Consider the following 10,355-nt stretch of genomic DNA (forward strand, 5'->3'; position numbering starts at 1 on the left):
ATTTTCTTCAAATAAGTATGTCTGGATATAACTCCAAGCAAGTACTAAAAACAAACTGTTTGGGAGGAAAATTAGGTTTTAAATTAAAAGGTAGATAATTAAGAGAGTTGTCAATAAGAGGTTTTAATACCCAGAAAAAACTGATTTGTATAGAGCGCTCTGTATTAACATCATAGAACAGCCTTTGGGGTGTTAAGGGTGAGAAATGATGCTAGAAAGTGGATTACAAAATTCTGTGAACCTCAATTTCATACATGTAGAGGCTATAGCCACCTGGAATTATGGTGCCATCTTTATCTTCTTTATCTCTTCTGTTAAGGGTACTTACAGGAAGGATTCATTTTCAGTAAGATGCATATTACAGAAATGCTGTTATACCTGATTTAAATTAAATAGATTTTTGTCATTAGGAAGAGTATGAGCTCTAGCTTGTACTAGTTGACTGACGTTACTTTATTTGCTCGATACTGTCTTTATATCCAAAATTGTCTTCTGTGAAAAATACACTCTTGGAGAGGAATCAATCAGATATTTTGTGTACCTTTTCATTGAGAAATTAATATTTCCTAGAGGAACTTTTGTTCTCTTTCACTCTGTCTGATAAGCCTGGGTAGGAGACAAGACCTCGGTTACTGTTTTAGCGTTATATCTTTCCATCAGAGCAAGTAACTTCTACCTGTGCCATAAAGAATTATATGGATAGGTAGCTTGTGATGGATTTTTAAGTCCAGGAGGTTTAAATAAAGCTGTTAGAACATATGTGTTATGATGCAAGAGGAAAAGCAAAGGCAAGAGCTTGTTACAGGGTGAATTACTTGCTGACAAGTCAATACAGGTGTGGTCATGATAGCAATTTGCCATCCTGTCAAAGTGCAGTACCAGTTATGTCTTTGAAACAAAGCTATTCTACCCTCATGAAATATGAAAAACATGCTAGGTACAGAAGAGTAGTTCTTCCTGATCGTTAAGGAACTTTTTTTTAATAAGGAAAAGACAAATATACTCTTATGGAATAAGTCATTCCTGTTTTGTTTTATTTCCTTCTTATGTTAAATTCAAATTTGCTCCATGTTGAAGGGGACAAGGACAGGATTTCTGTAGGGCCCAGGATGGTGTGAGTTTGTATTCATGATTTACCAATGTCATTATCTCGTTTCATTCAGTGTTAGTTGCATCAGTCAACAAAAAGATATGTAAAATATTGTCCTCATGGATATTATACTCTAGTTTGAGGAAAACAGACAATAAGGTAGCTAAATACTAAGTTATTAAGTAAATACATACAAACATATTATACATATGTATTATCAACATATACACACATCCTAAGAGAAAGTGGATCAGATGGTATTTAGTGCTATGGAGAAAAGGGAATGAGTTGGGTGTGTTGATGGGAGTAAGTGCAAATTTAAATTGATTAGCTAGAGAATGGCTGACTGAGAAGGGGACATTTGAGTAAAGACCTCAGGGAGGAGAGGGAATGAGGTGAGTGAACACCCAAGGAAAATATAAATAGCAAGACCATGGGTCTAGGCAGGGGGGTCGGTGCGATCACCCAGAACTAAGCTCTGGTCACTCCCGTGTTAAGAGGTCAAGTAAGTGAGGTGGAACCAGCAAAGGAGGCTGATGAGGAGAAGCCAGTAAGGTGGGAAGAGACCCAGATGAGTGAAGTGTAGGGAAAGCCAGGTGAAGAAGGTGTGTCAAGGCAGAGTCGCCATGTCACTTGCAGCTAAGTCATGTAAAATGTGGACAAAGAATTGACTCTTTTGGTGTGTGACAATCATTGATGATGGCAAGCACACTTCTTGTTCCTCAGTGGGAGTGAAAGCCTGACTGATACATGTTCAAAAGAGAGTAGGAAGAAAGAACTTGGAGACAAAGAAGACAGACAATCTTGGGGAATTTTGTTCTATAAAGAAAGAGAGTAATGATGTTGTAATTGGAAGGAAAAATGGGGACAAGGATGACCTTTGCTGTTGTTCCTTTTTGGAGGAGAATTAAGGGTATGTTTGTGTGCTAATTGGAAAGATCCAGTAAAGAGGAAAACAACTGATGCAGGAGAAAGGGGAAGAATCACTAAAGCAAGGTCCCAGAATAAGTGAAATGGAGTGGAATCTAGGGTGCATATCCTTTTTCCACCCTCCCTGAATTCTTTTTTGTCCTATTATTTATACACGATATTACTATTGTAAAGGCATGTGCAAAAATTTCATTAAGTATTTTTCTGTGATTTAATTCTACTTAGGACTTGACTTTTACAGATAAATAGACTTAAAACAATTTTCTATATGGACCAATCTGAAGGTTCTATATAAAATATAAAGTTAACTTTAGTTTCTGTTTTGTTTCTTTTGGCAACTTGCATGGACAAGTTGAACTCAATGTTTTATTTTTGTTGTCCCATTTAGACACTGTTTCCCTACTGAGATTTAGTTAGAACATTTGCTTCCAGTGAATCATCTGCTGACTTGGGATAGTTACCACCTATTAGTAGATGACAAAGACACTGAACATATTGAGGCCTGTAGAGTGTTACAGAATGAGAGTATTTACTGCCTGTGTCTATTCATGTCCAGAAGAAAATGCAGAGGAAAAATGCTTAAAATGAGATGGTATGTGGGGAGGACATAGTTTTGTTAGTCTGATTTGAGTACAAAACAACAATTTTAGGAGTATGGGGATTTGGAGTTTGTTATTAATTGATACTCTGTTCTGTCATAGTCAAGCCAAGAATGAGACACTGTTGGAAGACTAACTTCTTCGTATGTGTATACGTATGCACACATACACACTGCATGCGTGAATATATATGTGTGCATACTCTCACATGTGCACGTTTGTATCTATGTTTTGAGTAAGGTTAAATTACTCTTTTATTTTTATGATTAGTTAAACTAATTAATGGTAATCCTTTGTTAACTTTCAGTTCCAAAAATAAGCTAGTAGTATACCAAATGTCACAGTTGTACCAAAATGTAGTCATACTGCAAATGAATTATTTGACCCAAAGTCACTATGGGAATGGTTTTGCTAACATACACGAGAGACAAGTCTTTTAAACGTGTATTGATTACTGAAGGCTGCTTTTGTGTCTTTTTGAAACCTCAGTTTAGGTAGCCTAAGACAATAGAATCCTCTGTCTGAGAATTACATGTTTCTCATTCTTGTGTTGTTCCTAAATGCTAGTAAGCAATCTTTAAATCTCCAGAAACAGCTTAGATACATCTACTTGGAAACATTGTTCTGGAAAAAAAATCATTGCAATTCTGATTGATGACCAGCATAGCAAGTAGTCTTTCAGATGCCTCCTTTTCAGCCCTGAATAAATATACCTAGAGAATGATTTTTGAATTCCTCTTCTATCCAAAGGTTTTAAGGAACTTTTGTCTTTTCAAATTATATGAATAAATTTCCCTAAGACATGGATCACTGGCATTGATAGAAGTGGTGTCTTTCCCTGCTTTTCTGAAATCTCTATAAGCCTTGAATGCTTTCTGGGTATTTAGTTTTGCACAGTTCCTTTTTAGTGTTTGTGAATAGGTATAGTATTTTAGGATATGGCCATTCCTTGAACAGGAATAAATGCTGACTTGGGAGTATAAGTAATTTTCTTATTATACTCAGTCGAATACTATAGTCAAGTACTAAGTTGGGCCCTGAGGTAACTAAGAAAGCAAAAACTTCCTCCCGGCTAATATGCATATCCAGTAGCTAGAGATACCTAATCATTCATTCTTTCATTCTGTACATGTTTGTTGGGTATACAATATAGATGCTTCGTGTTGAACTATTTATAATAAATAGAGATGAAATCACAAGATATTCAACTAAAATGTTTCCAACATTTTGTTATGATAAGTTTTCTCAGTTAAAACTTATAACTTTCAAAACTTCTTATTCATTTTTAGGAAGCCAGCCAGACTTCTCCAAGAAAGAATTGCTAAATTTACCTTAATGATACTTTATATTTTTTAAGGATGGTATAAAATAGCAGCAACATTTTAATTCCATATCTGTATTTCTGTTTTCCTTTCCTAATCATTTATGATACTGTGTCTTTATAAAAGTTTCATTCTGTTTTCTTGATGATCTGAAATCATATTTCTATCCTACTTGATTATTACTAACTGCCCCAATTTTCTAAAATAATCCATTTTAAACATTATTTCCCCCCCGACATTCAAAGAAAATCTTTTAGAATTATTGCCAATTTGAACTTGACTTAAGGATTGGAGAGTAAATTACTTCTTTTTGTAACTTGTAATTTGGAACCTTAATGATATTACAAAGCATGTGCTGTTGTCAAGACTCATAATTATGTTTTTGTGATGAAATTGAATATGGAAAATACATGTATAAAATTTAAGATAAAGTTATTTTATTGGTTATTTTCAAGTGTGTGTAATATCTCTATAAAATATAAGCCATCTACTAGTTTGTAGAGTTTTTTTTCCATTTGAGTTGAATAATTTCTTGTTCAGATACCCAAATACTTATGAGACACAGGAAGAATTATGTCACCATCCAGAAACCTTTATCAGAACAAAGCTCTTTTCTCTGGTCATGTGAGGTATATGGTATGATGAGTGGTTTTATTTTGCTGTTTGTTCACTGGTCACTCTAGCAGAGGTTATTTATTAAGAAAACAGATGGGGAAACATCAATTATATTTTGCGCCTTCTGTTAACTATAAAACGTTGGGAGACTTGGAAAGCAAAACGAAAATAACTGAAGGTGTCGAAGAATAAGTTAGGTATGATAGGAGAGAATGAATATTCTCGATTTCAGCAGAGGCAGGATTTTTTTTTCTATCAAAAGCTTTGGAATAAACTTCAATTTGCATTTTTTCCTAGGTAAGTTGTTAGGTCAGTGGATATTTTGTGAGTGTTCTCAAGTTACTTTTATATGAACTTGACAGTTGACAGTCTTCCACGAACCACCTGTTTATTTATTGAATATACTGATAGGTTGTAAAAGAACCCCAAAACTAAGATGTCTCTTAGTAGTAAGTCAGTTGAATTTGATATCCTTTTTCAGTCAGTCTTTTTTGTTATTGTTTGTAACAATTTATATCATACAGAAATTTCCAGGAAGTACTATTGTTTTAAAACAGGTTTATTTCCTACAAAAGTGCTTCAGTTTTACACTGTGGAGCATGTGTTCTCTCAGATTTTCGAGACCTGGGTCACCTTCTAAAAATTCTATTGTTGAGACATTAATAGCAGATAATGTGTCACGGCTGTTCTCAAAGGCACAGTTTTTCCCAGTGATGGGATCTAATTCCTGCTCATATTGTTTTGAACCTCTGATGTGTTATCTTCTTCCTGTCCCTTCTCTTCTTCTTCGTATTCCATTTTTATTTTATTATTTTTATTTGACGTTTTCCTGCATCCCCTTATTTGACAATTAGTTGTGTTAGGGTCTAGACTTTGGCAATGCAAAGGGCCAATCTCTTTGCTTTGTTGACCATGAGAATATGTGGTGTCTTCTTTTAACAAATAAGAATTGTTTTCAGTAATGCTAATAAATCTGCCAGCTAAGATGTTAGGAAGTATTTGGGGAGGAATTTCAATTTTATTTATTGTATTATTACTTATGATGAATTTAGCACTTACACACAAAAGTCTTTCTGTAAGAAACACTTCACACATATCTTTGAGTTCTCCCGATGACCCTGTAAGAAATAGAAATAGAGTATTTATAACCTCCGTTTCACAGGTGAAGCTGCTGAAACCACACATTTTTATTCTTGTGTGTTTAACTCTTTGAGAGAAATGTCTCTTCAAGTTTGAAAGATTCACCATTACTATTCTTCTGAAAGAATTTCAAAAATCAGAGGCAAATAATACTCTACATCTGATGGCCTGAAGTCAAACCTCCTTATTGAGCATATTTATGCCACTTAGAGAGACCAATCACATATTTCTGTTCGGGTCCTTTTCATGTTGATTGTGGACTGATTTTCCTTGCATTTTAGATCCTGCATAGCTGAGGGTTTTCCTGTGAGATGGTTCACGTGTTTGATTTAAAAGAAAGTAGAACTATAACTTTGCTGTTTTGCAAAACTATTCTAATATTGAAACTGGCATTTACATTTACATACATTCCTCCAAGGATTTCAATGCCTCTGTGTTTCTTTAAGCTTCATGACTATTTTTTCCTTTAATCTGTTTTTTATTGTAAAACACTTAGTATATTTGCAGATTCGAATGCTCTTAAAGAAGCAGTATTAATACCAGTATTATCATTTTAGGTTTAGAGAGCATTCTTACTTCTAATAGACAGTCATAAACCACCCAATTTTCCAAAGATGCCACAGGTTTCATTTGTTTCTGCTTTTCACTAATGACTTGCTGTTTTGGGTAGACTCAGTTTCCCATGCAGCAATCTCTCTCTATAGTGACCAAGCTAGACTTGATTATGACTTCTTAGATCCCAGAGGGTATTGTCTCATAGCCGAAGGAAGGTAGGCCCCTGGGCCAACATGGAATACACAAGTAATCCTATGATGGAGGGAGGCAAAGAAAATGGATATGAGGCTAACCAATCACCTGGCTCCCACTTTCTGCAATCTTGCAGTAATTCTTTATAAGCCTGTTATATACTCAACAGTCCTGTTTAGTGAGAGCTCCTGCATTCTAGAAAGCAACTCTGCTACCCACTTACCTGTATGTTTAGTATACGTCCATTGACAGCTGTTACTCTTTCACTGAAATCAATCTTTAATATGCAACAAAATCATTTTGCCATTAAATGGTATTTTAAAACTATTCACCAGTACAAAGTAGTATACAATTTTATATATATATATAGTCTCTATTGTCTAATATCATTTATTCTACTGTGGGCAGCTTTTTATCACAAAAACATAGGTAAAGACATTCTAATAAGCAAACCTTCATATTAACAAGTTGAGAGACCACATAATACTGTTAGTCAAATAATAAATAGAGCACAGTTGAAGGTGTATTTATGTCATAGTGGGCATAGAGTTAGGAAAAGATATGTAGCGATATGGAGGTATCCAGAATATTTCAACCTATTTTCTGTTCTAGCCTAGCTCAGGTGAGAGGTTTAAAGATAGTAATCTTCTGACCGGCAGACAAGATGGAAGAGAAGTAACAAAAGGTAAAACAAATAGGGGAACTTAAGCATGTCACAAGTTAATAACTCATGACTAAAGATGAATGTGCATGATTGTGGCAGGCAGCTATTCACTATCAAGAAATTTCAACAGATTGAAGATTCACTTTACCTAGTCTTCATAGTATATGGGCTACCTACCAGACTACATATATATATATATAAAATCTCCTCACAAACATATGCCTGGAAAAAAAATAGTCAGAAATACATAAAAGGCATCATTTATTCATTTCTTAATTAGGTTAATTAAGAAATTCATTTTTTAATTAGGTTCTACCTTCTCTGCCTTCCCTAACCTCCATAACCAGTTACAGTATAACATTTTAGATATAAAAGTTCCTTAACTGAATTTCTATAGACAAATATGATTTAGACAAAAGCTCTCAAACGTCTTAACTATGTCAACATGCAAGAATTTTCTTCCCTTCCTTCCTGATTTCTCAGTGTAGTATTTAGACATTCCAGTCTTGGAGTCTTCTGATTTCCCAGCTCTTCCTCTGGGTATGATTGACTAGACTTCACTGGGCAAGTAGCTCAAAGATATTGCATCCATGTGTTACTCAGTGGCCTATAAGATGACTTGGTCTGAAAATATTTGTTGAATGAACTAGAAAATGCCAGTGACTGAAATAGTTATTAGTAAGGGCTAATGTTAAAAGGAAATAGAGAAGAGCTGTAATAGAGCCTACACCATGAAAAATGATGACAAGCCTATAAGTGCTAAGGAAGACAGAACCTCAAATTAGCAGAATCTTTGAGATAAATATGTATACAAATTTAGGGGAAAGAGTAAGCCAATTGGAATTAAGAGAAATGAACAGTTCCTTAAAAGCTGAATCACAATGCAAAAGACACTATATGATATTTAAAGGAAGAGACACTGATCCTTAACCCAAGTCTGTGTTTATCCTAACAATACTTCCCCTTTTCCTAATTAAATCTATGTATTTTCATCTGAAATTTGCTTACATAAAGTATTCTCCAGTAGCACTGCTTACGAATGTCATAATTCATAACATTGCATGAATGTTGTAATTGTTGAGGAAAAGAAATCACGTTTTAAGGAGACTGGAACTATTTTCCAGTATGTTATGATGCTCACAGGGATACCCTCAGTCTCCTTATTGTGCAAACTTAAGAAACCTTATAGATCCCTCCACCTTGTAACTAATTTAAGACAGCTTATGTTATATGGTAAAAACAGAGAGATTACATTTTTTCCATGATGATTCTTTAGAGAAGGAAAACACAAGAAATAGATGAGGTGGTAACTTTACATAGAAGAGGGCAGAAGTCTGAGTAACTGGGGTGCTTTGTGGACCAGTCTGAGAAAGAACTATTCAGTCTTAATAGTTGGAAGACTTAAGAACTCCTCTAGTATTAGCGCAAGTGTTCATATATAGAAATCTTTGTGTTATACATCACCTCATAGCCTGTAATGTTGGTTCTCTAAGTGATTCTTCTTGAACTAATAGCAGAGGACAAAGGTGCCTTCTTAAGAGAAAACAGAAGTTCTTTTTATATTTAATTTTCATTCTGAGAATTCTGTACAAACTATCATTATGTAACATCATAATATTTTCTGCTCTAGTATTGAAACACAATTGGTTGGATCCACTGCCTCCTTGACAAGATCCATTGCCTCCTGGATACACAGGTGTCCTAGCTCTGCAGTTCTCTTCCCTACAGTGAGTCCTGATGGTGACTATGAGGCTGCCAAGGCAAGAGGAGTGAAATCTTTGTGACCCATCTTCCCATTCCAAGGCTTTGGAAGGAGCTAGGAATATGCTTGTTTCCTTTTTTTTTGGTTGGAATTATTTTTAATATTAAATACAAAAAGTGAGCACTGACTTTTTTTTTCTCTTTTAGATACACACACATGTCTAACAGCTGAAATATGCAGAGGAAATGAGCTCCTGCTCTGTCCTCCACAGTCCCCATCTTGTGGTTGAAGCTGCTGCCAGCCCTCCCTCTATCCTTTCTAACATACATAGAAATTCACATTGGCTGCTTTACAGTACAGCTGTAACGCATTTTGTATTTTATCTCGTGTGCATGTCCCTCCCCAACATCTCCATTCTTAAAAACCAAACATTCGTTAATGGTCAGGGATGCATCCTTCCTGATGGCATCAATTCCTACCCCTCAATGGGATAGTGAGGAGATCTTCTGTCCAGAAGATAATTTAGTGAAAGGGGTGGGATGGCCAGAGCTGGAGTAACCGTCTGCATTGCTGCACTCTGGTATCAGAGTGAGGATAGAAGAAATAAGTCGGGACAGCGTGGAGGGCACTGTTGCTAGTGAGGAGTCTCCATGAGACAACATGGGGAGAATTCTCCCTACCAGATTTAGATAGATCAATGTGCCAAAGTTAAAAAAAAAAAAAAAAAAATCCAGTAATCAGCAGTTCAAACACTATTGAATTTTCAAACTTCTCCCACCAAGACAGGTCAAACATAGCAGTAACAATCTAGATCTTTCCAGGAAGTGAAGGTGGAGCCCCGGACATTCCTCCTGACAGCCCTGTATTAGGCCCTAGAAGTATCTGCTGTTGCTGCAGCTGCTGCTGTTGCTCCATCTGCAACTTCTCAGTCTCAAAGACGACCAGAAGAACCAGGATCATGAAGGAAGTGGTTCCAATCCACAAGGCTGCCCTGGAAAACCTGTACATTTTTTTGAGCCACGAAGAGGGAGAGATCAAAAGGGGCTCCAGCCGCAGACCAGACCCTCTCCGGGAACATCTCCGTCAGACCCCACAGTCTCTCCGACAGGATCTCGTCTAGCTCCCCGTCGTCTTCCTCCTCCAGCTCCTCCTCTGGCTTCTCGGCATCGCCTTTCGGAAGCAATGCGTCCGGGGACAGGGGCGCCCCAGGGCCAGCGGCGGTGGCAGCCATGGCTGTGGGGGGCTTGTTTCCTTTTATTTGTCTTCCTTTCCTCAGACTTCACACTTACATAGAAGAACATAGTGAAAATGGGTCCACATAAGCCATCTTTTCTCTATTCAAATTTTAGGATATAATATACTTTGATTCTATAGGTTTTATTTACCTGTTTATTTATTTATCTTGTATAGGTTTTATTCTCCATGTCCCCAGGAACTTTGTAATTTATAGCCTTCTTTTAAATACCCAGCAAAAGTATACAGAGCTCCAAAAATTCTGAAATAACCTAAATGAGGTTGTCTAAAGCCTCCCTATTTACTTGCTAAA

At 36.1% G+C, this 10,355-nt stretch overlaps 1 pseudogene; it reads right to left on the bottom strand.

Annotated features, from left to right (window-relative positions):
* Positions 1 to 9,230: 9,230 nt before the first annotated feature.
* LOC130855967 (mitochondrial import receptor subunit TOM22 homolog) lies at positions 9,231 to 10,040 on the bottom strand (annotated as a pseudogene).
* Positions 10,041 to 10,355: the final 315 nt, after the last annotated feature.

This window comes from Hippopotamus amphibius, chromosome 6 (assembly GCF_030028045.1).
Source record: "Hippopotamus amphibius kiboko isolate mHipAmp2 chromosome 6, mHipAmp2.hap2, whole genome shotgun sequence".
Classification (NCBI taxonomy): Eukaryota; Metazoa; Chordata; class Mammalia; order Artiodactyla; family Hippopotamidae; genus Hippopotamus; species Hippopotamus amphibius.